Source organism: Balaenoptera borealis (genome assembly GCF_965194805.1).
Source record: "Balaenoptera borealis genome assembly, chromosome: 1".
In the NCBI taxonomy this organism is placed as follows: Eukaryota; Metazoa; Chordata; class Mammalia; order Artiodactyla; family Balaenopteridae; genus Balaenoptera; species Balaenoptera borealis.
This window is the reverse complement of record NC_138860.1, coordinates 181,100,153-181,126,901: the sequence shown is the minus strand read 5'-3', so window position 1 is coordinate 181,126,901 and position 26,749 is coordinate 181,100,153. Positions and strand designations below refer to the sequence as shown.

General features: G+C 55.0%; 1 protein-coding gene across 14 annotated transcripts in view; it reads left to right on the top strand.

Annotated features, from left to right (window-relative positions):
* ARHGEF10L (Rho guanine nucleotide exchange factor 10 like) overlaps positions 1–26,749 on the top strand; it is a 175,491-nt gene that overhangs the window by 15,132 nt on the left and 133,610 nt on the right. For 3 of the 14 annotated variants that reach the window (XM_082402678.1, XM_082402676.1, XM_082402675.1), the window contains exons 1-3: positions 815–1,033; positions 10,060–10,141; positions 10,934–11,110. The exons of 1 other annotated variant lie outside the window; for it this stretch is intronic. The gene's annotated coding sequence lies outside the window, so the exon portion shown is untranslated. Of the gene's footprint in view, positions 1–814; positions 1,034–10,059; positions 10,142–10,933; positions 11,111–18,978; positions 19,004–25,849; positions 25,999–26,062; positions 26,085–26,749 lie in introns of those variants that run through there. 10 more of the 14 variants (XM_082402686.1, XM_082402677.1, XM_082402673.1 and 7 more) reach the window with 7 other exon arrangements.

Genomic DNA, 26,749 nt, shown 5'->3' with positions numbered 1-26,749 from the left:
GGCCCTCTTTGGAATTCTGAGAGGGAGTAACTAGGGTTTGGCAGCTTTGGGTACTGGAAGGGAGGGGCATGCTAGGATCTCGGTTCCACCACTTCCTTGCTGCGTGGGCTTTGGCAAGTTACAGCTCTGAGCCTCCGTTTCCTCATCAAGAAAATGGAGCTACATGGCAGGGTGGTTGCTAGTTCAAAGCCCTCAATGCCTGCGGCTGCCAGGATCATGGTTCCTGAGGTTATTACGGGAAACCAGGGTGCAGGGCTGATGTAAGGCGTCAGGAGGGTTCTCTGCGGCAGGGGCTCGGTGGGGGCCCATCGCAGGTCTGGGTTTTCCTCTGGGACCAACCCAGGCATCCCTCACCCTTCTGGGGTAGCCCTGGGCAAGCCCCTGTAAGTGAGGGAGAAGCAAGCGGCTGGCGCGGGCCCGGGACCTTTCCAAGGGAGAAGCGGGGAAGGGGTAGGGGACACGGGGGGGGGATGAAGGACTGGGGAGCCCTCTGAGACCTAGGGGGTCGTGCCCCAGCCCCTGCAGGCGTCGGTTTCCCCACCCGTGTGGCGAGACGCTGGGTGGGCGGGAGGGATGGAAGCCCTCCTCCGGCCGCGGGGTGGGGGCCGGTTGGGGGAGCTCCCGGCCTTCCGGGGGTCGCCGGGCGCGGCGGCCTGGCCAGCAGGGGTTAAGCGGTGACTTCAGCCGCGGCGAGCAGGCCGGCGGGCCGGGCTGGCAGGCGGGCGGGGGCGGCGCCGCGTCGCGTTGTGCGCGGCGGCTGGACCAGGCCGCTCGGCAGCGGCGGCGGCGGCGGCGGCGGCGGCGGCGGCGGCGGCGGCGGCGGCGGGCGCACCCCGGACCGGGCCGTGACCTCGCGGGCGGCGCGCGGCGCGGCCATTGGCTCGGGCGGCGGCGGGCCGGGCGGCTGGGGCGCGGGGCTGGGCCGGCCCGGCCATGGGCGCCCGCGGCCGCCGGGGCAGCTGAGGTGCGGGCGGCCGCCGGCGCCTTTGTGAGCGGCGCGGACAACAAAGGCGCGGCCGAGCGGCCGGAGCCGGTGAGTGCGGCCCGCGGGGCGCGGGGCCGGGCGGGGGGCTCCGCGATCCCCGAGACCCCGCCAGGGTGTCCGTGTGGCTCTGGGTCTCTCAGGGGCCGTGGGCGTCCCTGTGCGAGTGTCGCCGAGTCCAGGGTCTCGGTCTCCCGCGTGGTCCTGGTCTCCGCTCGTGCGTGATCCTTGTGTCCCCGATTCTCCGGGGGAGAGTCTCTCCCGGAGCCCGGGTCTCCTCCGTGTGCCCGGTTGTGTATGCGAGTGTGTATCTCAGTGTCTCTGGGGGTGAGGTCCCGGAGCTGGGGTTTCCTCTCTGTGTGTATGTATGTCCTGTGACATTGGAGCGATTGTATTACTAGTGTGTGTGTGTGTGTGTGTGTGTGTGTGTGTCCCCTCCCCCCATGGGAGACTCTGTGTCCCTTGGGTGTCCCATCCCTCTGCATGACTCCTGTTTGGCTTTTGTGCATCTGTGTGTGTGTGTGTGTGTGTGTGTGTGTGTGTGACCTCTGCAGGTTCTGGCAGGGACAGTTTGGAAATCCCCCCACCCCCACCCTGGGCTTCACTTTCCCTTTGGTTCACCCAGGCCTTCAGGTCCTGCTGTCACTGTGGTTCAGCTCCCCCCTGCACTGACCTGAGGGTCCCTGGGATTAAGTGGAGTCAGGGATGCTCTTCTCGCCTCTGCTCTGGGCCCGCCTCTCCCACCCTGGACCCCTGCCCAGAGACTGGACGGGGGCGGCCTCCTGGAGGAGGGGAGTGTGGGAGGAGAGGATGTCTTGGTCAGCCGGAAGGCCACGGCCACAGAACCCGGTCAGGCCTGGACACTCCTGGAGACAGAAAAGTGTGTCCGGGACAGGCTCTGTGAAGATGAAGACCAGCCTCCTGGGCCTCCGGGGGTGGTCTTTGAGAGGGAGGCCAGGCCTGATGTAGGGGAGTCTGGGGAGAGTTCTTCCTCCCTCTTCCACGCTGGGGTCCTGGGGCAGGGGGTCAGGAAGCTTCCTTTAGCCTTGAGAGCCTGAGGACCCTGCCTCGGGCCACAGCAGGGAGGTGGTAGGGGTGGGCCACCCTGCCCACGGGCTCTGGAGCTAAGACTTTGTCTCAGAGGCCTTGGCCTTCCCGAGGGCTTCAGTCCGGGGAAGTCATGCTCCGCCTGCTGAAGCCCCATCTGTTCCTCCTCAGATGCTGGGGGCAGAGGACAGGTCGTGCAGGCTTATTAACATGCTCAGGTCTTCTCTGCAGGCCCTGCCTGAATGGGCCTGAGCGGCAGCATCTATCCGTCCCTCTGTCTCTCCACCCAGCACTATGCCCCACAGTGTCCAGGCCTCGGGTATATAAACTGGAAAGGAGGGCACAGTCTGGAAATCTCCAAGCTCCCTGTGGCTGGGTTAAAACTTCTAGGGATGGAGCTCTTCTTCTGGCTTGTGAGGCCTCGGGTTGTGCCTGCGTCTTTCTTACTTTGCTCCATCGCACTTGCCTTTCCGAGTTCCCCTGCTCCTTCCTCTTCCACCAGAGGGCCGTTGCCTTAGCTGGTCCCATCCTTCCGCTCTTCGCTTCTCACTCAGGGATCTCCTCCTCTCTGGGCAGCCAGCCTGGCTCCAGAATTCCTGTTCGTGATGCTCTTAGAGCCCTCACTGCGGTCGGGGTGGGTTTTTACCCCTCCCAGTGGACTATAAGCCTTCGAGAGTAGGGCCCATGTCTGCCTTGATCACCAGCGCCTGACACACAGTAGGTGCTCAGTAAATGGTTGCTGATTATGTGGATGCCCAGGAACTAATGGTTCCTAAATTGTCCTGTTTCACAGGTTAGCTTTGAAGGAGTCTGGGGAGGGGGAAACTTGGTGGACTTCTTGGGACCCAGGTACCAGGTTCGTTTAAGAGGAAGGCCCACTGTTATTTAAATAAATAGTAAATTAACAGATAAATCAACAGTAAATTAAAAGCTCTTTATGGAACCCGGTATGTGCCAGGTGCTGGGCTAGCTGGTGCATATATGTCATCTTTTAAACGGTGGGAAGGAGCAGAGTGGAAAGAATATAATCTTCTTCGATAAGTTTTAAAAAGGTAAAGTGGGTGATATGTACTGCATATATATGTATGATAATAGTAGCTTAGATTTATGTTGCTCTTTCATGTCTGCTGTCTTTTTGTTTCTACAACCACCCTGATAATTAGGCAGTGAAGATGGGCTCATACCCATTTTACAGACGAGGAAGATGAAGCACAGCATTTAAGTGACTGCCGAAGGTCACAGTCAGTGAAGGACTCAAGCCTGGGTCTCCCTGACCGCCCAGTCCTTGCTTTCTTCTGCAAGCTTGTCTTTAGTATCTTTGGATTCTCATCTGCTGTCCTTGCCCTCAAGTCCAGGAAAGAGTCAAACTCATAAACAGTGGAGTAGGCCAAAGTTTTCTTTCCTCCCCCACTGTGCTGCCTGGGCCCCAGCTCAGCTCCTTTCTTGCCATGTGTCCCTGAAGAGTTCCTTGGTCTCTCTTTGCCTCAATGGAGGGCATTTGAGTCGCCTTCCTTTGGGGTCCTAGTCTAATGAGCTCCCAGGAGTGACCCGTCCTCGCACAGCCTGTGCCCGGCCCTGGGCAGTGGTGTGCTGGAGTCTGTACTGAAGAATGAGATCTGATTGCTAAATTTTAGGCGTTTTGCGAGTTGGCTGTTAACCTGCAAGTTTATAGTATGTAAACTGGCTGTAGTGTATAAATTTACAATTAAATAAATTATACCAAAAACAAGGGTAATAAGTACTCAGAATACAGTACTTCCTGATTATTTCACTGTTTTTCACAGTTACCTATGTATTTGTGATTATTTATATCTTTTGTGTGTGTGTGTGTGTGTATGTATATATATAGATAGATAGATAGATCCTTTTATATGTCTGTATGTGTGTGTGTATATACATATATATACACACATACAGATCTTCCTCAACTTCTGATGGGTCCTGATAAACCCATTGTTAGTTGAAAATATTGTAAGTTGAAAATACCGTAAGTCGAGGGAATTCCCTGGCAGTCCAGTGGTTAGGACTCGGCGCTTTCACTGCCAGGGCCCGGGTTCAATCCCTGGTTGGGGAACTAGGATCCCGCAAGCCGTAAGGTGCGGCCAATAAATAAATAAATAAATAAATAAATAAATAAAATGTTAAAAAAAAAGAAAATCTCATAAGTGGAAACTGCATTTAATACACCTAACCTACCGAACATCATAGCTTAGCCTCGCCTACATTGAACGTGCTCAGAACACTCCCATTAGCCTACAGTTGGGCAAAATCACCTAACACAAAGCCTATTTTATAATAAAGTATTGAATATCTCACGCAATTTATTGAACACTGTACTGAAAGTGAGAAACAGAATGGCTGTCTGGGTGCACAATGGTTGTAAGCGTTATCGGCTGTTTACCCTGGTGACTGCACGGCTGGTTGGGAGCTACCGCTTGCTGCCCTGCCCTGCATCACGAGAGTGTTGTACTGCATGTCACCAGCCCGGGAAAAGATCCAAATTCAAAATTCCAAGTACAGTTTCCACTGAATGCGTATCGCTTTCACACCATCATAAAGTTGAAAAATTGTAAGTTGAACCTTTGTAAGTCGGGGATGTAATGTACATATGGGTGTGCTCCTGCCATCTCTTCCCAACTCTGTTCAGCGGTCTCACCTTGTAGCTTCAAAGTGGCCACAGTGAGAGCACTTATACCACAGAAATTGGAAAACGCTGCAGGTGTCCCAGTTCCCCCCCCCCTGTGGAGAACCAGCTGTTAAACATTTACCAGCACACCATGGGAATCTAGCAGTGAGCTCCCTGAGCACAGCCCCCCCCGGAGCTTGCATTCTCATGTGGCAACACTCCAGGGCTGGTTCAGGGTCGTCACAGTGAGAGTGGCAGCTGCTGGGCTGGGTCTGCTATGATGTTAGGGTTATAAGTGGCCCTCAAATGAGCTCTCCACTCCAGAAACTGAGTTATCTTCCCATGCACCAAGAAGAGGGGACGTGGGATGAGGATAAGTTTCAGTTAATTGAGAGCCTGCTTTGCCATTGATTGAAAAACCACACTCAAGATGACTCAGGTATCTGGGAGACAAAGTGGTTAGGGTGCCTGAGGAGAGACTGTGGACGAGTCAAATAGCTCGGGGCTGGTGAAGGTGTGATGGCCGGGACTCGGGTGGCTAGAGCTGTCTGGGGGTGGCTTAGGCAACAGTGGACAGGACCCATCCATATGGATTCAGGGACAGAGTAGAGTCAGACTGTTGAACGGGCAGGCTGTAGCTCTTGTACAGTCTGAGAGCCCTGGTTGGGAGAGGGGCATGAGCACAGTTACATACAGCGGGGGTGTGTGCAGAGTGTAGCAGAAGAATGGGTGGGGAGAGGGCAAGGGTCTGGGTGGAAGGAACAGCATGTGCAAAGGCTCGGAGGCACGAGCTGTTGGAAGTTCAGTCTGGCTCAGGTGTCAGGTGAACCAGGAGTCTGCAGAGCTGGTGGCAGAGCAGGGGAAGTCCTGAACCTTTCTCAAGTCACAGCGCACAGCATCACCTGGGTACCAGCAAAGGAACGCTGCCAGCCCCCTTCTGCCAGGGGCATCGTGCTCTGCGGATCACCCCTTCCCCTGAAAGTCTTTAAGTTTTCTGGGTAGTTTCTTGTTATCCTCAAGCTTGCTGCTGTTCCAGCCCTAGCATCTGTGGCTGGTGGATTCATAAAAAAAAATTCCATTTTAATATCAGGCCAAAAAAATACAGAATTGGGAAGGTGGGTCTGCTGCCCTCCCTCCACCCCAAACATAAAAGTAACGGTTATTTAGGTTATCCAGTATTTTGATTACCTCTGCTACTTCTGCCCTTCATTTAGGCAGATAATTGGGAGCTTGTTTGTTTAAAGACAACTCATGTTACTTTAATGCCTGTATGTGGCAGACATTTTTCATGCATCAATTCATTTAATTCCCACACTGAGCCTGCAGGTGGGTACTATTATCCCATCTTATAGATAAGGAAACTGAGCCTTAAAGAGGCTGAGTGACTTTCCCAAGGCCACAGTATAAGTGGCAGGATTCGAACCAGGTGGGCCCTGAGCTCTTTCTACAGTCCCCCTTTGTTCTATTTTCCCCTTTGCCCTTTGAGGAGGGGAGGAAGAGAAGATTTGACACATGTCTGGAATCTCAAAACACTCAGCCCTTCTTCGTTGGAAGTGAATGTGTGTTTTCTCTCCCATATAGCTGGGTTCATCACCCTGTGGTTTAGGGTCAAGGCCTAGAATAGAACTCGGTGCCCAGATGGACCGCTAGTCCTGGTGTCTGGAAAGTGCTCATATAACGATGGCTCGTGTTTATGGAGAGTGCTAATTGTAATAGCTCATATTGACGGAGTGGCAGGCTCATTGGCGGGTGCGGGGCTCGCAGGAGTTTGTTTGGTCCTCGGCAGTCCTGACAAGTGGGCTGTATCATCAGCTCCGTTTTACAGCTCAGGTAAGTTATCTTGTCTGCCCGGAGGCACGTAGCGCGGAGGAGCGAAAGCAGCGCTGCTTGACCTTGTTCTGTTTGCCCAGAACCCCAGCTCTCAACCCTGTGTCCTGGAGCCGTGCCACCCCTTCCAGGGCCTGGCCTCTCTGTGCCTCTGACAGACCCTGGCAGCGGGTTCCACATGCTGTGGGAACTCGGGATGGGCAATCGATCGCTTGGCCAGCAGTGCAGCTTGTGCCCACCCCTTGGTCAGAGGCTGGTGCTGAGCCACGAGCTTTACCTTTTCCTGACCTGTCTGTCGAGAGAGAACCCCCTGCCAAGCGGCTCATCTTTCCACTGACCTGTTGGGAGGGTGGCCTTGGCCCCGGCCTCACCACCACCTCGTTGCAGGGACATCGCCAGTCCGGGGCAGTGCAGGTGGCTTGGGGTGACCCCTGTCCATGACTGCACATTGGGCCTGAGGCGAGGTGGCATTTCTGGGTCTGGACCCCCTCCTACTTGAGAGCCTGGCCTCTGCAGGACCCCCCTCCCAGCGGCTTCCTGATTGGTATGCATCCCTGAATTCCAGCCCTGAGCACGCGAGGTGAGGCGGGAACCAGCTCCCATCACTGCCCTCTCTTCATTGTTTGAAGTGGGCAGACTTGGAGCGAGCTTTAAAGCTTTAAAAATACGGGCTTTTTATTCAATTTCCCTAGAAAAACAATGGTTTAAATTAAGTAGAGGAGTAACCGTCTCTGGAAATCGAAGAAAAATATTCTGGAACTCAGACGTTACCCAGAACCTTTGAATTTCTTTTAAAATAAGGGTTTATTTTACTTTAAATTATGCGTGTATTATGTGACCATTGAAAAAAACTTGGAATATACAGGGAGAAGAAGATTAAAGTGCCCCTTGTTGCGCCACCTGAAGACAACCTGTCTCAGTATTGCAGTGTATAACATTCATTTATTCAGCGATTCATCTGATCATTCGGCAAGTACCAATTTAGGGCCCACAAAGGGCTGGGTCTGTGCTGGGCGTGAAGGGGGCGCAGGTAAATGGTACCCTGCTTCCTGCTGGACCCCTTTCTTTTTTTTTTTTTTGGCTGCACCACGTGGCAGGTGGGATCTTAGTTCCCTGACCAGGGATTGAACCTGTGCCCCCTGCAGTGGAAGCGTGGAGTCTTAACCACAACGGCCAGGGAAGTCCCTGCTGGGCCTCTTTCTATGCTGGACCTTGGGTAACTCACTTGGCCCCTCTGTATCTCAGTTTTCTCATCTGTAAAAAGGGTGTAATACAAGTACACTGCTCAAGACAGTGCCTGGCCCACTGTCCTGGCAGAATTGGTGGTTCTTACCACAGTGACCAGGCCAGTTGTAAGTAGCCTTGCCCTTGTGGATCTTATGTGATGGTGGAAGAGAGAAAAGCCAGACAAATGAGTTAAAGTAACTGCATGTCATGGAATTAGTCCTGCCAAGGAAACAACCTAATGTGGTAGGATGGGAATAGCAGGGGCTGGGGCGAGGCTGTTGGGAGAGGAGGGGGTGTACGTGGGGGTTAGTGGTGCAGAATTTGTCATCTGGAGGTGGTGAGGAGGGCCCCTCTGAGGAGAGGCATTTAAGCTGAGTCCCAAATGACGAGGGAGGACCCCCCCTCCCCCTCCCCCTGCAAAGAGCAGACGGAAACGTGTTCCAGGCAGGTGCACAGCACATGCAAAGGCCCTGAGGTCAGAATGATCTTGGCTGGTCTGAGCAGGAGAAAGCCCAGGGCTTGCAGCGGCCAAGGCGGGGAGGGCAGTGTAAGGAGACACTGTGGAGGGCCATGTGGATCAAGGCAAGCAGTTAGGATGGCTAATCCAGGTGCAGCAGGAAGCCATCAGCAGTTTCTTTTTAGTTTCCTGTAAATACCTTTATTCATGAAATACAATCCCAAGGTTCCAGCTATAAATAGCTCTGGAAAGAAATTTATGTTTTCTTCAGATAATTTATTCAGAAATAACTGAGTGCCTATGACGGGGAAGCACTGGAGTGGATGCTGGAGGGTGAGGGATGGCCTCATAGATGAGAAAGGGGAGGCCTCGCCCGCAGGTGACTGGTGACCGCGTGCCTGCATCCTGCCCCGCTGACCCCTCCCGCAGCCTGCTGGAGCCTTGTGGGCCCCGACTCGCCTCAGGAAGGGACCCTCTGGCTGCAGGAGGAGAACCGGCTGTGGGCACTCGGGTGGACTTGGGCCCGGAGGAAAGGCTCGGGTGGCTCGGGTATGAGAGGTGGCCATGGAGCTGGAGAGAAGACTTAGAGAAAGAATCGGCTGGAATTGCTGGTGGATTGGTCACAGGGGATGAGGGAAAGAGAGGAATCAAGAGGAGCCAAGACTTCTAGAATCTTCTTTTGAGTGTCTACGTGGGTGGTGGTGTCGTTACAAAAAGGTGGTTCCGAGGGGGTTGAGAGCATGGCTTTGGAGAATCCAGGAATCCAGCTGGGGACAGGTTCACGTTGAGAGGCTGGCTTAGAAGTCCATGGGAGAGGTGGGGGCCCCTTGGCTGGGTGTCATTAGCATATAGATGGCGCAGGTGGGACCACCCGGAGGCCAGGTGGAGGAGGAGGATCCAGGAGAGGAGGCCCAGGAGGGGCAGCCAGGGTGCTAGCAGGAGAAGGGAGGGAGAGTAGGGTCTCTGGGAAGCCGCCACGCCACGCCACGCCACGGGACCTGTTGCAGAAGAGAGCTGGTGGGCCACAGGGCTGCAGGCCGTTGAGAGTGGAAGTAAGACCAGACAGAAACACGGAGGCAGTTTGGGCCTTTATAAGGGCACTTTTGGAGGAGGGATGGGGCTGGAATCTGCAGTGGGAGTGGCTGGGACGGGAGGGGAGCAAGGAGAGACAGCGTGTGCGGACAGCGCTGCGATGTTGGCCAGGCAAATGGGGGTTGGAAAAAGATGTCTCGGGTGGAGGGGAAGTGGGGGGATCCAGGAGAGTGGTTTGTGCTGGTGGCAAGGACTGCTCCGAGAGGGGACAAGACACAGGGGGCAGCTACGGGAACCGGATCTTTAGGCAAATGAGAGAGGGTGGTACCCAGTGTGATGATGTGGGAGTCGGGGGGAGGCATTGGCCCTTGATGGGAGCCAGGATGTTCTTAGGAAATGGGAGAAGATGGGATAGATTTGGATTATACATGAGGAGAAGTTGGGGACAGTCCCATCTGATGGCCTCATGTTTCTTAATGAAACCTGGACCAGAGGATGGTGAGGTAAAGGCCCCCCAAGACTGCTCCCCCCGGGAGAGGTCATTCTGCGGCCACTAAAGGAACAGGCAGAGATGGCTGGGTCCCCACAATGACGGAAGCAGCCTCAGCCCGCCTTTGTATAGACAGAAAGGATCAGAGAGGTCAGTGGTTGGTCTGAGATGGCACAGAGGGGCTGAGCCCTCATTCCCGACTCAGTGGGGCTCACGTTCTCCGGGGCACCAGGCTGCTGGGGTGTGGGTCCCGTGCCAGCAGACGGGGGCAGCATCCAAGCCAGCTGGGAGGGTGGTGTCAAGGACACTCGGACCCTGCAGCAGGAGCTCAGCGCCCCGTGTCACGCCCGTCTCCTACTTTTCTTCCCCAGAGGTCAAGTGCAAGGAACTCACCTCTTCGTGCCAGGCACTGGACTGAGCACTCTGGGAGGATTAGGTCGCTGAGTCCTCACGGTAAGTGAGGTGCGGGTGCCGTTATTGTCCTCCCTCTACAGCGGGGAGAGGGGTCCCGAGAGGAGAAATACCACCCAGCAAACCTGTGCCAGCCACAAAAAGGGGAGTGAGGGTCCGCACCCAGCGAGTCCGGCTGCTTCTCCCACGCACGCCCGTTTTGCAGAAGAGGACGCCACAGCTCGTGGATTCATTAATTTGTTCTCAGTTGCTTGTCCTCGCATTCCTCTCCTCCCAGCATGTATTTACTGGACACCCCCTGGGAGCCGGGTACTGGGCTAGGAGCTGGAGATGAGTGCAATACGGTGACCACCTATCTGGGGTTGGGGGAGCAGACAGGTAACCGTGGAGGGAAAGGAGAGTGCGCGACCCAGGCATAGGGGCTCACCGGAGCTTCCCAGGGAGTGCTGGGCGAAGCAGCCTAGAGGCAGAGTTGGTTCTGAGAGAGGGAAGCGTCCCAGGTGTGTACAGAGGCTGGGGGTGAGTGCAAAGTAGGACCCCGCGAGGTCAGGAGGGGTGCGGTCAGGAACGCTGCTCGAGAACTCTGTCCGTCTCACTAGGAGCTTGCACTTTATCTTGACCATGGGGAGCCATTCAGTTGTTTCTAGCTGGGGAGGGCCACGATCAGCGTGGTCAGCACTTTTTGTCCTGGTGGGGGCTGAGGTGGAAGGGACAGGAGACATCAGGGAGACATTTAGAGGCCTTTACAGGCCCTCTGATTCCTAGGTTGTTCTGCGAACTCTTGCTGCTTTCGTCGTGCTTCCCAAACTCTGCTCATTTCTCTTGTCTAAAAAGGTTCCCGAGACTCAGAGAGGTTAAGCAACTTGCCTGAGGTCACGCAGCATAACACGGCATCCAGGTTCCTGCTGGTTTCTTGAGTGAAACAACCAGAGTCTCAAAGGTGGAAGCAGGTGGCAAGTAACCTCTGCGAGGGGCTCACAGGAGGCTCCAGTGGACCGTCACCACCTGCAGGTCCCCCTGTGCCTTTAAATGTTGTCCTTTTGCCGGTCTCAGAGGCTGGGTGGGACTTCTGGGAGGGAGGAGCTGGGCTGCTGCTGGGAACTGGGAGTCCGCCTTCCCAGGAGCTGGGGCCCCATGTTTAAGCAGTTTCCTGGGGAACTGGCTTCCTCCGCAGTGAGTGATGAGAAAACTCTCTGGGGCTGGGCCAGGTCATGGGAGGCCAGCAAGGACGGCGGTCTCCGCTGGGGAGGATGGCTGTATTTTACTGATGCCAGGCAGAGGCCTCCTTCTCGGGAGGCTGGAAGAGATGGGGAGCGGTTCCCAGAGCCCTGTTCCTGTGAGTCCTGTCACTTTGGGCAGGTGTCTTGCCTCTCTGGAGTCTTGGTTACCTCATCTGTGAGGGAGGGATAATATTAAACGTGCTCCCGAGGGATTGAAAAAATAACCGGTGTTTTTCACTGAGGGCCTCGAGTGTGCCAGGCAGCACGCATTATCTTCTTTCAGTTCATGTGGCAACCTTTGAGGTATGTAGGGTTATCTTCATTTTACAGATGGGGCAGCCGAGGAACAGAGAGGGTAATTCACCTGAAGTCATACAACTTGTAAGTGGCAGAACTTGAACACTGATCCGTCTGACTCTGGAGCCCTCCCTTGAAACCCCTTTGGTCCCTGTCAAACTTCCTTGGCAAATCACCTGATAGAATCTTCTGGGGCTCCAGCTTTCTGGCCACCCCACTTTGGGGCACCCCAATCTAGTCCAACCCCGTAAGTTTTATCAGGAGGCCTTGGAGCCCCAGTGGGCCTAGGCCCCTTGCTCATCATCTCACAGCCACTTGGAGCAGACTTGGGACAAGAATCCCAGCATCCCAGGGATACTGGCCTTCTGCCCTTTCGCTACCCCAGGGCCTCAGGAAGACCACCGGACTGGGAGCCCGGCACCTGGGTTCTAATCCCACCTCTTCCTCAAACCAGCCAGGAAAGCTTGGGCAACATTTCATCCTGCCTCTAACTTCACCCTAAGCCTCAGTTTCCTCTTCTGCAAAATGAGCAGGTGGAGAATCTAGGTTCTCTACCAATTCTAATAATCCACGAGTATAGGATTTCAGATTTCTGGGAGTCGGCAAGAGTCACACATCTGCCACGTTTTTCTACTTTCTGTTCTCTGTTGCCTGGGGGGCAGGGGGAGATTGAATTGAGAAAACAACTCAGAGAGCCCTATAGTTAGATAGCAGCTTATGATCTAAGCATTGATGGAGCGCCCTGTGTGCCAGGCACTGAGCTGGCCGCTTTGCGTATTAACTGAATGGTGTGCTCACCAGGGAGGTGGGTATTATTAGCTACGTTGCAGGTGTGGAAACTGAGGAATAAAGAGGTTAGCTAACTTTCCCGAGGACCAGGCTATACAGTTACCTTTATACGAGAACTGGACTTAAAAACCCAGAGGCAGTGCTAAGGGTCTGTGCGGGATCCGTCCTGCCTCGTGGCCCATCGTACGGAGCTCTTGGTAAAACCGGCTCTCTGGGACCCCAGATGGAAAAATCCACCCTATCCATCCACCCTTGAGCGATGGTGATTGGGGTCCAATCTGGAAACACTCAACGGATGAGTCACAGGGAGGATGATGAAGGGATGATGGCAGGGAGAGCAAAACAGTGCTTAGTCCGCCATCGGCCAGAGCTCAGCCTAGCCTGGCAGCCCGGCCACAGAGCGCAGGCCGCCGCTGTTTACAGAGTCGAGGATTTGGGACCAGGGAGAGGCTGTGGCTGATGGGGAGGGAAATGGGAGCTGAGGGTAGGACAGTGAGGTCGGACTCTTATCTAGAGCTGGAAGGACCTTCTGGGATTATCTACTCCAAGCTCCTAATTTTATGTATGGGACATCTTAGTCTGGAGAAGGGCCGTGACTTGCCCCAGGTCACACGGCCAGTGACAGCAGACCTGAGAACAGAAGAGGATTTGGGAAGCTGGATCCTCAGCTTCCTTCTGGCCACTGTCGTGGGGATGACTTCCTGCCCAGGCCCTGCTGCTGCCCGCCCTCTCTCCCTTCCATCAGAAGATCAAGAGCAAGAACAGCGACAGTAAACAGAGGAATCATCTTGCTGAGTATAAGCACGGTGGTCGCCAGTATGGACTCTGGAGGCAGGCTGTCTTGCTCAGGCCTTGCCGTCCCCCCACCCCCTTCCTTGCCCTGTGACTCTGGGCAAGGCATGTAATTCCTCTCAGCCTCCAACTTTCTTCATCTGTATCATGATTCAAGCAGATTCTGAAATTGCAGGACTTTTCAGTGCCTTTAACGTCTAGAAGGGCAATTTCTACCCTGGTTCTTCCATGGTCTTTGACCACTGAACACCTTTTTTTGCACTGAGTATCTATTAGCATATTTCAGGACACAGGTATTCCCCCAGATGTGCAGACTGAGAAACACTGATGTCTGTGGTTCCTCAGGACTATTTAAACATTGGAACTCAGGCACTGTGGACTGATCGTAGAGTTTTTGGGGAGACATCCCTACTGAGCTGTGACATTCAGCACCCTCACCAGTCTCCTTGGGATGCATAACCGACCAGACTGTTTCCGCTCATTCCATTCTCTGACGCCTCCTCCTTCCTGGAGCACGAGCTGCTTTACCACCGTACGTGGTGGAAACAGAAGGCGGCTTCCGTGACTGGAGCCAGCCTGTCTTCCTGGGACAGCAAGGCTGGCTGAGATGTCCAGGGCCGGCCGCTGCTGCCCCGCTGCCAGGCTTACCTGGGCGCAGGCTTGGAGGATGCGAGGCAGGGCAGCCTGGGACCGTGGGGTGAGTCTGGGGCATGGCCACCTGGCTTCTAGGTTGGCTCTGCCACTCACCCTTTTATAACCTTGGGCAAGACACAGCCCTCCCTGGGCCTCAGTTTCCACATCTGTAAGATAAGAGGCTAGGTGTAGTGATTTGTTGGTTCCCTTTGGGGCTGATGTTCTGAGGAATGGGCACATTTGTTACCTTTTGGCCTCATACCCTCATTCATTTGCTGGGTTCTTGGAGTCATCCAAGATATCCCCCTTTTTTTTGGCTGCACTGCACAGCTTGCGGGATCTCAGTTCCCCGTTCCCCGATCAGGGATTGAACCTGGGCCACGGCAGCAAAAGCCCAGAATCGTAACCATTAGGCCACCAGGGAACTCCCAAGATGTCCTGACAGGAGCTTTTCTTTCTCAGGAGGTTAGGTGTGCATGAAGGTGCCAGATACAAGCAAGTGCTCTGAGCACCCTTGGGAACTGGGAGCCAGTAATTCTTATAAGTTAGTGTGTGCCAGCATTGCCCCGATAGCCTGCAAAGAATGCAGATTCTCGGGCCTCACCCCTAGAGATTCTAAGTTTGTAGGTTGGGGTTGGACCTTAGAGTCTACATTTTTAAAAAGCCTCCCCTTCATTCAGGTTGTTGTGTAGTCAGTAGTTCAAGGACCACACTTTGAAAAAGGCCGTTAGACTCTCTTTGAGCCAAAAAAGGCTTAGGAGAGTGACAACCTGCCAGGTTTGGTGATGACTCTGTGTGACCCTGTTCCGAGCTGCCCTCATCTGTGGTCACAGCCTTCAGTAGCTGGTTACTCTTCTTGCCTACAAGCTAGTGTTTCCCAAACCTGACTGATTATCAGGATCTCCAGGAAGCTCTTGAACAAAATACGAATTCTTGAGTCTCACCCTTAGTGATTCTAAGCCAGCAGATCTTGGCTGGGACAAGAAATCTCCATGTTTAAAAAGCCCCCTAGGTCTTTGGTTGATTTGTTTGTCGTTCATTCATGCAATGGTCTAGCCCCAGGGGAAGGCGTTGAGGACATAATTGTTAGACCAGATGCGGTCTCGGACATTATGTCACCTATGCTGCAGCCTGGTGAAGGAGACAGACAGTGATCACATAGGGATGCTCAGCCAGGTTTGGGAAATATGTCTAGAAAATGGTTGGGTCAGATTCAATACCTGGGCAAAGCTGGGCTTCCTGGTAAATTCCAGACTGAAGTAGAGCCCTGAGCCCAGTGGCCTTTGGTCACTGCTTATGGACACCTGTCATTTTTTCATTCACTTATTCTTTTATTCATCCATCCATCTATCCATCCATCCATCCATCCATCCATCCATCCATCCATCCATCCATCCATCCATCCATCCATCGATCTATTCATTCATCCACCCATCTATCCATCTATCCATTCATCCATCAATAGATCCACCCATCTATCCATCTATCCATTCATCTATCAATCGATCCACCCATCCATCTATCCACACATCCACCCATCTATCTATCCATCCATCCATCCATCCATCCATCCATCCATCCATCCATCCATCCATCACTCTTGAATCTCTACCATGTGTTGAGGGCTGCACTAGGTACTGGAGAGACAGAAATGAAAAGCCTTGCCCCTACCCTCAAGGAGCTCACAGTCTAATGGGTGGAGGGGTCAGAAAGCAAAGCAAATGATTCCAATCCAGAGTGTTAGTTGCCCAGAGGGGCGAGTGGCTGGTTCTCCCAGTGGGCCTCATGGAAGATTTCCCTGAAGCTGGCTTGTGTTAAGGCTCAAAATGTAGGTGGGAGGGTCCCAGGCAGGTAACGTAGGGCGTGGCTTCCAGGCCAAGGAAGGGTCTTGCCCTGGGGAGGGCAGGTCATTGTGGCTGGGCAGGTGGGGGCACCTCTTCTGCTCCTGGAGCTCAGGCTCTGTCTTTTGTTTTCCATGTTTGTTTCTCCATGAGGCCTGGTCCACAGTAGGTGCTCAGCAAACATTCGTCGTTGGTGAGTGGGGAGGTGTGGGGTGATCTGGAAGAAGGGATGGCCTTGTGGGCCACACTGAGGAGCTTGTGGCTCTGTGGGCCCTGGGCAGGGTGCAGGCGGGGAATGACACCATCGCCTGGGCTCCCTTGGCTGGGGGAAGGGGGAGAATGGAGATGACCAAGGGGGCCCCCAGCTCTCACCTTTGTCGGCCTCCTCGGCCTTCAGTTCTCTCCTTGTGCGGATCAGAGCATTGCCTCTATGAAAACTCGTTGAGCCCATGGCTCTTTTCCTAGAGTGGATCTCTCCTGCAACCCAAGGGCTCTGCCTCTGTTGGTGGATGAGGAGGACAGGGTGCTCTGGGGAGGTGAGTAGATGCGAGGGTGGGTGGCTAAGAGCCTTGGCCTCTGGCATCAGCTTGTTTTTTTTTTTTTTTTAATTAATTAATTAATTAATTATTGGCTGTGTTGGGTCTTCGTTGCTGCGTGTGGGCTTTCTCTAGTTGCGGCGAGCGGGGGCTACTCTTTGTTGTGGTGCGCGGGCTTCTCATTGCGGTGGCTTCTCGTTGCGGAGCACAGGCTCTAAGCGCGCGGGCTTCAGTAGTTGTGTCTCACGGGCTCAGTAGATGTGGCGCACGGGCTTAGTTGCTCCGTGGCATGTGGGATCTTCCCCGACCAGGGCTTGAACCCATGTCCCCTGCATTGGCAGGTGGATTCTTAACCACTGCACCACCAGGGAAGCCCCATCAGCCTGGTTTTGATTCTCACTTCTGCCTCTTGTCAGCTGTGTGTCCTGAGGCAAGTGTCTCACCCTCCCCATGTTTCAGTTCAGTTTCTCAGTTTGTCGAATGGGATAACACCAGCCTCTCCCTCATCCGGTTCTTGAACCGATTAAGAGCGCTGTCGTGTGTCGAGCTTGGGAGGCAGTTGTGCTGGGGTGATTGGAGCCAGAAGGCCTTGTTCGAATCCCACCTCTACCTCTGACTAATTATAGAGACCTTGGCAAGCTGACTCAGGCTCCGAGTTCGGGTTTCTCATCTCTGATGCCCCGTAGGATTGCTGGGAGGAGCACGGAGTCTGGTGGTTCCTTTTCTGCACTGGGCTTATTCCTGAAGTCTGAAAACTTGGGTCTTAACCGGTAGAGTGAAATCTCCATCTGGTGAGGGTGGCGTGGACGGTCACCTCCACAGCCCGCAGACTCTGGGGGTCGGTCTCATGTCTGTAGGGCCACCTCTCTTGGTCCCAGCCCCCACTTCACATGCCCTCACTGGTTTCTGGGGTCCTTTGGAAATGGATCATCATATGACAGGGGCACGGGGTCTTCAGAGCAGGGTGCTATGGGGGGAGGGTCGCACTAGTCTGTAGGGGCACATGGAAGGGACTCTCCTTCCCCAGCCAGCCTGGGTCTGGGTGCCCTGGAGAGACCGGGATTTCAGACACCTGTCCTGGCCTCAGCACCTTACCTCTCCCACATCATGTCCCTGCTTGGTTTGAATGGTCAGGGCTGAGTGATTTGGGCATGCCTGATGCCCCAGAAGATTTGGGTCACAAGCAGGTAAATATTAAACCCAGAAATCTAGCTCCGAATGGAAACCTGTTCGGGCTGGTTGCCTGGGGGACTGCCAGGTTCTGAGCCTCCCGCCAGCTGATGGCTAGGATAGGCAAGCACCCTCCAGGGGAAGAAAGGGCACCTGCTGCATTCCACGTGACTACATTTACTTGCCATTACCGTCCAGTGGTCAGGGGCTGCTGTGTCTGTTTTACAGTGAGGAGGAAACCAAGGCACAGAGAGGGCAGGAGATCTGCTTAGGTTTACATAGCTAATGGGGGGACCTGGGGTTGGACCTGGGAGGGTCTCTCAGCAAAGCCCATGCTTTTCTGGACGTGGGCCCCCAGTGGTCTCCTTGCTGCTGCTAGGGCCATGCCAGGATGCTGTGGGGATCACAGGTGCTGAGGTTTGCTCTCTGGCTCCTCTGAGCCTGGGCCTCAGATTCCCTTTTTGCAAAGTGGGGACAGTCTTGTTTGGGGTCCCTGGCAGGCAGGACCGGGCCCAGGACACCTGAGTGCAGTGATGCTGGGAGCAGGATCCCAGGGAGCTCTTCCTGTTTGCAATGTACAAAGCTCTCCTGGGGCCTGGGCAGGGCTTTGGGAGTAACCACCTGGGCAGTCAAATAAGCCTTCTCTTGAAGACCATGTACGAGGGGGACGCCCAGGGCCCAGCCACAGTTCCCATCCTCTGGGAGCCAATACACAAGCCAGAATGAGAACATAGGTTTGGGGCTTCAGGACCTGGGTTTGCATTCCGGGTCTTATTAGCTGTGTGATCTTGGGCAGGTGCCTTCATCTGGCTTAGCCTTGGCAGCTCCCTCTGAAAGACAGGAATTATAATTTACTTCACCGGACCATGGCGAAAAGGAAGTGAGATAGTGTTCTCAAAGCTCCTAGTAGAAAGTAGGTGTTCAGTCAGTTGACTGCCCTCCTCAGGCTCTCAGGGGATAGTCTTCTAAGGCTGAAAGTGACCAGCAGGTCTGAAAGGTGAGTGAAGACTGCTTCTCAGTGCTGCCAGCAGTCTAGGAGTAGCATGGGCTGGTCCTGCAGGCCGCTGGGGATGGGGCAGAACGGGGCGTCAGCTCCACAACAGGACGGGTGGGATGTGGGGTAAGCTTCGCTGGGGAGAGAGGGGGGTGTTGGCTTTTACCTGGTCTCCCCACCCCCAGCCCTATAGGCAGTGGCAGCCCCAGACCCTTGGCTGTTTTCACAGACTGTGAAAATCAGAAGCCTGGGAGAGGAAGTGACTTGTCGAGCGTTGGTGGGAGTTGGTGGCAGAGGCAGCCTGACCCCTAGCCCGAGGTCCACCCGGTCCTGAGGCTGCTCCATGGGCCGCCTGGGGTGGGCCCCTGGGGCGGTTGGCCTCCCTCGCCTCTCCGGTCCGCCCTGAAACCAGCTATGAATGGAATATTCTGGGCTACATGACTCACAGGCTGGCCCTTCCTCCACCAGGGCGCTTTGGGTTTTCCTTTCTTTACTTTTCCCTAATAAGGTCTCATGTGGCTGGCTTTCACCTCTCCTTTCTTTGGGCCTGGAGGAGTGGTGACTTTTGCCCCAGGAAGCCTGTCCTGGGAGGGCTCCCGTTAGGCTGCTGGGCTGCACGTACTCAGACCTGGGTAAGTTTAAAGGGAGGCCGGGCAGAGGCATTGGAGCCGCGCAGACCTGGGTCCGGAGCTCGCCGCCCGCTCTCTAGCTGTGTGACCTCGGGCAAGTCCCTTTGCCTTTCTGAGCCTCAGTTTTCGGACTCCGTTCAATCCAACCCACATTTTTTGAACCCCTGTTAGCTGCCAGGTATGGCGCTAGGCAGTTCCGGTAGAGCAGCAAGCAGACTCGGCCGCTGTCCTCCGGGAGCCTCGAGGCTGAGTGGGGAGTCACGTGGGGGCCGGGCTTTCCACCCCGAAGCGCATGTGAAACCCCACACCCGGCTCCTGGTTTTACTAGAAACTCAGAGATCGTAGTGAGCCTTAGTTTGATTCCCAGCTAGTGAGAGCAGTAGTTGGGATTTCATGTCAATTACTGTCACTTGGATTTCACACTTGTTAGCAGGAAAGCGCAGGACCTACTTCTGGAGGGACGGCCTTGATTTTCCATGCACGTTGGTGATGTGAGTTGGCGTCCCAGGTGGTGAGCTGAGGCTGCCGTGTTCCCACGTGTGCCCCAACCTTGGCAAGGAGGAAATGCAACCCAGATAATGTTCCAGGGTAGTCCACCTCCTGGCATGTAGTGGGTACTCAGGAAGTGTTTGTTGAACCAATGAGAGGGACAGTGGCAGCCTGGAACACATCCTAGCGAGGGTGTGATTGACTCAGGGAAGGAGGGACAGCTTATGGGTGTCCCGTGCAGGAGGGAGGAGGCTTGTCCTGAGAAACTTCACAGGATGAAATGAGGGCAGGTTTATTAGACTTTTCTAATGTGGGACAATGAGTCTTCTGCCAAAGGAGGAATTCAAACATGAGAATATGATGTGGGACAGTGTGACTCAGGCTTGGGTAGAGGTGAGGCATTTATGGAATAGCCACTCTGTGGCTGGCATAGGGCTGGGCTCAGTAAGCTCCATCAGGGCAGGGAGGCTTTTTCTTTTTTTGTTCACTGATGTATCCCAGGCACCTAGAAGAGTACTTGGCTCACAGGGCTGCTTAATAAACGTGAATTGATTGACTGAATGCATGAATGAGTATATTACTTAATTGGGTCTCAGGGGTGTTATTACACCCAGTGTGCAGATGAGTAAACTGATTCTTATGGAGGTCAAGTCACATGTTTGCTGGGTTGTGGGGTCAGGGCTGCCTGATTGCAAAGCTTGTGCTCTGACCCATCCATCTGTTGGGATCCTCAAGAAGGAATTCTTGCCCTGGCGGACAGGTTGGATTTCAGCCTCTCAGAGATCCCTCTCTTCTGAGAGTGACTGATTGTGGGAAAATACAACATGCTTGACTCAGAACTAATGGCAGGGCCAATGCTGCGAATCACAGTGGATCACCCAGCCTGCTCTGATCAACAGGCACCCTTTCAAAGAGAGGGGTTAGGAGGGGATCGATGCTGCCCGCCCAAAGGGGGTCCTGCCAGGCTTGGCCTGACGTCGTGGTCATCCTCAGCCACAGCAGAGGGGAGGGCGCTGGCTCAGATGGTGCCTGGCACACAGCCGGCACAGTGGGACCTGAATCTCAGGCAGACTCTGCCCAGGTGCCTGCTCCAGGGGAGTGGCTGGATTGGTGAGGGTGAATCCCTGGTGTTCACAGGAACCTGTGCCTACCCTCAGCCCCCAGGTGGTTCTGGACAAGGATGCCCAGTGAGGCTTGACATGTTTGCATTCAGCTGCTCCGGGAGGGGGCCGCTTATTGAGGCTCTGCTGGGGACAGCGTAGCTGGAACCCTTGCCCAGGGCCACCGGGCCGGAGCACTTTGTCTGCTGGTCCCCCACGTTCTCCTGATGTGCTGCTGCTCAGGGCCCCTGTCCCACCAGCTGCCCATGAGTGGGGTCCCCATGGCCCCGTCTGCTCACCTGAGCATTTCCCAGGCAGCAGAGCAGCCCAGCGGACTGGTGGCCGGCTAGTGGCTGAGGTGCGAAGGTGTGAATACGGTAGGGGTTCAAGGCACAGCCCTGCAGCCAGATGGCCTGGGATCCAATCCCAGTTCCCCCTTGTATTGACCGTGTGACCTTGAGCAATTTTCTTATCCTCTCTGTGCCTCTGTTGCCTAATCTGTAAAATGGGGGTGATAATAGTTCCTCTCTCAAAAGGTTGTTGTAAAGATTAAAGTAATTATAGGACTAAAGGACTTGGAATTGCTCTGGGCCCTTAGTTAGCAGTTAATACATGTGAGGTGTTGTGATGCTGATTTTGGCACTCACTCCTTGGTGGCAACTCGAGGAGCGAGCATTTGCCTTTTTTCTGTGCCCAGTGTCGGGGCCCTGGATTCCACCCACTCAGTGCCGCTTTTGTGGATGAGTACCTGGGCCGGGTTGCTGGGGAGAGACGAGCCAGGGCAGCGCAGGGGCCCCTGACTCCCACTGGAAGCCCCCTTTCTACCGTCCTCCCTCCCTCTCTCCTGCTCCCATGTCCCAGGCCTTGCAGAGATGAACTATTCATGCTTTTGTTTACTGTTTCAAGGAGCATTAACTGACATCACCCCACCCCAGGTTCAGGGCCACTCCCGGAGTTCCCCTAGGCCTCCAGGTCTCCCCCGCAGAAGCACCGCCGGCTCTTGACTGTTGGAGCCCATTTCAGTTCACCTTCCCCTGCTGGACTGTGGGCTCCGAGGGCCAGGGGCCATGTCCGTCTTGCTCACCACTACACCAGCCCAGTGGGGCCTCGCCTGGCACTCAGCACGCTGGAGATGCTTGATGAATAAGTGTCCAGGGCTGAGCCATGTGCTAGGCTAGGCTCAGGGCGCGGGCGGGTGGTCAGAGGGGAGTGGGGCACGGCCCTGGCCCAGGAGAGCTCACGGTCTGGTTGTTTATTTGTGAACTCAGAGATGGCGGCTGGGTGCCAGGAACGGTGCTGGGTGCTGAGGAGGGAGAGGCGTAAGGTGTGGTCCTTGCTTTGAAGAGGCTGCAGCCTGCCCTCGCTCCCTCCCTCCTGCCCTCCCTCCCCACTTCCTGTATTCCAGATGCCACGCCAGGTGGTGGAGGCACACAGAAAAGTAGGTCGTGGTCTCTGCCCCCAGTCTCTGCCCCGAGGTCCACAAAAACAAGTAACCAGAGCATAATGCAGTTTCTTTAGAGACTTGGAACCTGGTATTATCTGCCATGGAAACCGGTGGCAATGACTTTGGTCTCTGTGTCCCTGTGACTAATAACAGTAACACTACCCTGCATTAACGGGCCAGTGTCTGCTCTAGATCCTCAGAGGACTTGACCAGATGCCCCGAGACCAGGAGTTTTCTACCTCAGCGCTGCCGACACTTGAGCTGGATAGTTCTCTGCTGTGGAGGCCGGCCTCGGCACTGTAGGACATGCAGAGCTTCCCTGGCCTCCACCCCCTACATGCCGCTAGCCTCCCCCTCCCTCCCCACTGTGACAACCCAAATGTCTCCAGGCATTGCCAAATGTCCCTGGGTGGCAAAGTCGCTCCCGTTGAGAACCACTGCCTTAGATGGATCAGTGAAACTGTAATTGCGTAAATCAAGATGGAATGGAAAATTTGAAATCCAATACTGCCACCCTCCAAAAAAAACAAAAGAGGAAAAAAGCGCCCACAACATCCTGTATTCCTTGGGTTTGGCATAAAATGCAAACATCCGATGGGAGGTGGGAGAGCCCTTGGAGGCCTGAGCAGTTGTGCGCCTTGGCCCAGGCCAACCGGAGGCAGAGCCTCTGGCAAAAGAACAGGGCCATCGCCAGGCCTTGTGTCCCCTTGCTCTGTGTGGTTACAATGTAGGGCAGGTCATCAAACGACCCTAGGGAGTACATACGACCATCATCAGTTCTGGGGGAGTTGAGTCGGAATGTTCGACTGGCTGCCTCAATCTCAGTTAAGCCCTGGTGTTCCCCCCACCCCATAGTGCCTATCCTGGTTTGTATAGATGTATGGACTTGTTTAATTGTTTAGCATCTGCATCCCTGTGGGGTTGTGGATTTCAAGGGGGCAACATCCAAACCCCCAGAACCTTGCATGGTGCCTGGCATCCAGTAGTGCTAAATCAATTTTTGCGGAATGATTAAGAGATATTGTTGGGTGGATCCAGAGAGATAAAGACTGGCTCTCCTGCCCTCCCCTTGAATGCTGTTAGGTTCCCAGAAGGAGGGAGTGGGACCTGGAGACCTCAGTTCTAACATACAGGGCACATATGTGGAAGACGTGACCTTCCTCGCTCACTTCCTGGTTTGCATCCTAATGGGAAAGGAGATGGTGTCTCCGTCCTCTGACCAAGACCCTGGCCACAGGACAGACCTCGGATGAACCTGGCAAAGGCTCAGCCTTGGCAGGAAATGCACAGGTGTCCGCGCATGTATCCCCCTGCCGCCATCTAGCATTTTGGAGCACCTGTTGGCTGCAAGCAGGGAAGAGAGCACCAGATCCTGCCTTCCCAGGCCTGTCTCTTTCCACAGGTCACTTGAGGATGCTCCTGATGCAGTGTCAAGTGACAGCCGTGGGCAGGCGGGGTCGGGGGCGGGGGCGGTGGTCACTGTAAGTTTGCTGCCTGGAGGCGGGGTTGCTGTCCCTGACTTTAACAGAATACATTTGAGTTCAAGCAAGGAAATTGAAGCATCCTGATATTTGCAACTCTCCCCAGGGCTGATTCTCCAGCCAGGGTGCTTTACATAAGGGGTACATCTGCAGCCAGCTGCAAGGCCCCGCCTCCCCCCCTTGACCACGTGAATTCAGGCAATTGGAATGTCTCCCTGGCACCACGCACTGAGCTTTGGTCATCACCGTGTTTCACACCAACTAAGGGAACTCAGCATCACTGTCGTTTCTGGGGTCCTCTCCTTTCCTGATGTGACCTTCTTCCCCTGGAATCTTGACTTTAAAAGGAGCAGGAGGTGGGTGGCGGCTTTGGGGAGCTGAGTGTTAGCTTCAGGGCCAGGCCAAGCTGGTGGCTGTCGCAGAGCACATGAGTGGGCACCCTTGGCCCTCAGTGGGGGGCACTGCATGGTCAGAAGCTGCAGGAGGGCTTTCACTGACCCAGAAAGACTCTGGAGGACAGTGATGGGGGGGGGGCCCTGGGACTGCTCAGCTCTACCTGGGACACCACCCCCCCCCTTCTTGTAGGCCAGGGCTGCTGTCCAGTTAGAAGGAGGTGGTCATTCATTCATTCAGTAAACATTTATTGAGCACCTCCTGTGTTCCAGGCTCTCAGCGAGGTATTTTATGTGAATTATTCTCATTTAGTCCTTATAACAACTCTTTGCAGTGGGGATTTTTAGAGTTTTCCTACAGAAGAGGGAACCAGGGATCAGAACGGTGAAATAATGTCTTTGTGTCACGGTGAGGAAATGGAGAGCCAGAACCCAACCAGGTTTGATTGCAGACCCACTCTCCTAAAAATCATACCTGGGGCATGATGGTGGCAGAAAGGGGCACCCAAGGGATACCCTGCAGGACCAGAGACTGCCTCAGGATGGGGCCACCCTGAGTGCAACGGGTCCCCCACTTTCCGCCGGGCAGCAGGATGCAGGCAGAGGCGGGCTCACAGCCCATGGCACCCAGTGCGGTTTCTGTGAGAAGGGCGGAAGGACGGCGAGGAGGGAGGGTAGGAATTCTCTGTAGGACCAGGCTGTGGGTGCCAGTCCCTCAGGAGTCCAATTACAGGGCTGGTGTCGAGAGCACTAGTTAAGCTTTCGCCAAAGCTGATACTGAAAGAGGACCGGTGTTTGGGACCGGTTCACCGTGGGGGACATAGTCCAGGATTTGACTCCATCCCAGGACAGCAGGATTCAGGGCAAATGTATTTCATGGTTGAAACCCCGCCTCCTCCCAACACCTCCAGCCCAGTCTCCTCTGCCCCCTTCCCAGAGCCCCAGGCAGCACCTTGTCAGAGGTGTGGTATTCACTGCAAGGGAGTGGGATGGATCCATTGGTCTGTTGCGGGAGAGGCACCCTGCTACAGCGAAAAGACGTGGCCAGACCTCTCCACCTGCAGCTTAATCATGGGTCTGCCTCTGATGAGCTTCTTGAACATGGACAGACCTCTCTATCTCTCTGAGCCTCAGTTTCCTCGTCTATAAAATGGGGCTGATCCCATCCACTCGTGGGTGCTCCGCCCCTTTGGGGGCTGGTGGGAGGACAGGCATTTCCGTCTCCCTCTGGCAGGTGTGGAGGACAGGGAGCTGCTGGAATGACACTCACACCTTCCCTGGGGGAGGGCCGCACATTGTTAACGGGGTGGCTTGAATCTTAAGTGCTGGCCTTTGGGGCTGAGGCCTCTGGGTTCCCTGGGGCTCCTTGCGGGGCTTGTGTGTCGGGAGACCTCAGGTGCTGTCCAGCCAGCTTGCCCTGCCTTGCTTGGGTGGGCTGAGCTATTTTTAGCTCCGAGTTTTGCAAAGGTTATTTCTTCCTGCCCGGAGCTCTCTGTGGGACAAAGTGGACAGCCCCCTCTCAGAGGGGGGCAGAGCTTGGGCCGGAAGAAGAGACTGGAGCCAGACTGGACCCTTGTGGGCTTTGACAGGGAGGCTTCCTCTGCTCTCGGTGGCCTGCCAGCCGGGGGCTCCTGTGATCCTTCCCGGGAAAGCCGGGTGTATGCCAGGGTCCCTCACCTGCCTGCCAGAGCGGCCTAGGACGGCAGCCCCCGGGGCTTCGGCGTCCTGTCTGCTCTCCCGGCCACATGCTTCTGACTCATGAGAGCAAGAATGCGGTCTTTTTGGGAGCGAGTTTGTAAAAATAGTCCAAGTCCTTCCTCGTACCCGCCACACCCCTCTTCTGATCACACCCTGGCATGGGCCCCAGGCCTCTTCCGAGGCTGGTTTTGGGGGAAGCGCCTCTTGCACAGCTTGGCACTGACTCTGTTTGTGCAGCTCTCCTGGTAGGAGCTGTCCTGGCGGAGGCTGATTTCGGGCAGGAGGAGGCACGGCCCCAAGAGCGGGTGCCCCACAGGCCTCGGCCGCCTTCTCCCCTCCTCTGATGGTGGTGGCGCGGCTGGTGTGGACCAGCATCCCTTCCTTCATGCAGCAGGTGTGTGTTGAGGTCTGCTGTGTGCCAGGCACCATTCCAGGGCTGTGGATGGAGCGATGAACATAAACGATAATGTCCACATTCTGGTAGGAGGAAAGTGATGTAAACAACTAAAATGTATAGATTCCCAGAGATGTTAAATACTATGAAGGCGGGGAGAGCAGAGTCAGAGGAAAGAGTGTGATGGGGATATGTATGTGCGATTTTAAAGCGGGTGGTTGGAGGGGGCCTCTCTGACACAGTGACCTTTGAGCAGAGCCCTGAAGGAGGTGAGGGAGTCATCCATGTGTATATCTGGGGGAACAGTGTTCCAGGCAGAGGAAACAGCAAGTGCAAAGGCCCTGTGGTAGAGTGTTTGAGGGGCTGCACGGTGGTCATTGTGACTAGGGTAGAAAAGCTATGGGGAGAGAGGTAGGCTCTGAAGTCAGGGAGTTGGTGGAGGGACCACATCATGTAGGGCCTTGTTGGCCAAGGTGAGGACCCTGGTTTCCACTCCGAATGAGGTAGGAAGGCATTTGAGGCTTTGAGGAGAAGAGTAACTCGGCTGCTGTGTTGAGAACAAAGTGTGTGGGGTGGGGGGTAGGGGGGTGAAAGCGGGAAGCAGGAGACCAGTCAAGGGGCTATTTTAATGGTCCAGGGAAGAGATGATGGTGGTGTGGATCAGGGTGGTAGCAGGGGAGGTGGTGCGAAGTGGTCAGATTCTAGACATGTTTGGAGGGTAGAGCCAACGAGGTTTGCTGATGGGTGGCAT